The sequence below is a fragment of the Octopus bimaculoides genome, unplaced genomic scaffold, assembly GCF_001194135.2.
Source record: "Octopus bimaculoides isolate UCB-OBI-ISO-001 unplaced genomic scaffold, ASM119413v2 Scaffold_164724, whole genome shotgun sequence".
Lineage (NCBI taxonomy): Eukaryota > Metazoa > Mollusca > Cephalopoda > Octopoda > Octopodidae > Octopus > Octopus bimaculoides.
In genome coordinates, this window is record NW_026349690.1 from 6,722 (window position 1) to 7,552 (window position 831).

General features: G+C 34.1%; 1 long non-coding RNA gene across 1 annotated transcript in view; it reads right to left on the minus strand.

Moving 5' to 3' along the window:
* Positions 1-167: 167 nt before the first annotated feature.
* LOC106881617 (uncharacterized) overlaps positions 168-831 on the minus strand; it is a 2,683-nt gene continuing 2,019 nt past the window's right edge. Inside the window, exon 3 of the long non-coding RNA XR_001410873.2 lies at positions 168-260. This is a non-coding gene — a long non-coding RNA (uncharacterized LOC106881617). The remainder of the gene's footprint in view (positions 261-831) is intronic.

An 831-nucleotide genomic window follows, 5' to 3' on the forward strand; every position in this document is an offset into this window, starting at 1 on the left:
ATATATATATGCATTTAATACGTGCTTGCCCACAATTATCACACTGTCAGTAATACACACTTTGGACAGAAGGTTTTAGAATATGTGGGGGCGTGTGGGAGAGATTAAAATAATGAAGTTGGTAACTTATTACGTATTTAGCGATATATCGTCAATGAAGTAATATAAAAAAGAATTCTTCAACTTACAGTTTTGTTAAACTGGAAAGATTTCGGAATGTTTCTACCTCGATTTCCTGGAGGTTATTATCACCCAAATTCCTGTCAAAAATAATTGAGTTAAGTAGAATTTGTAAAGAACGAACTTTTGATGAAAAAAACGAACCAGCAGAATTCAGGAGAAACGTGATGTGATAGTAATTAGAGACGAGAGACTGAAAAAACTTAAAAATTTGGGAAAATGTGAAGTAAGCGGAGGATAATAAAAAGAGGGCGGAAAAGTCGTAGAAAGGCTGGTGGGGTTGGAGTAGAAGGAAGACAAAGAGAAAAGTGCTGAGGAAAGGAAACAAATACAAGAAGAGGGCAGAACCAAGAAGCAAAATTTTAACAGGTCGGTGGGAAACAGGAATACGAAATTGAATGAAATTTGACAGAACCTAAAAGTAAGGAGGATGCGGAGAAAATAAAGAATAAGATGGCAATATTGAAGCAGAGTAAAAATACACAGTAGTATTAAAGGAAATGAAAGGAATATTAAAGAAAGATAATAAAGAGAAGCAGAAGAAAAAGTAGAAAAGGAGGAGAGCAACAACAACGACAACAATAACAACACAAACAACAGCAAGAAAGCATAAGAAGAGGAAAAAGAGGAAAAAGCAAAAAAAAAAAAAAA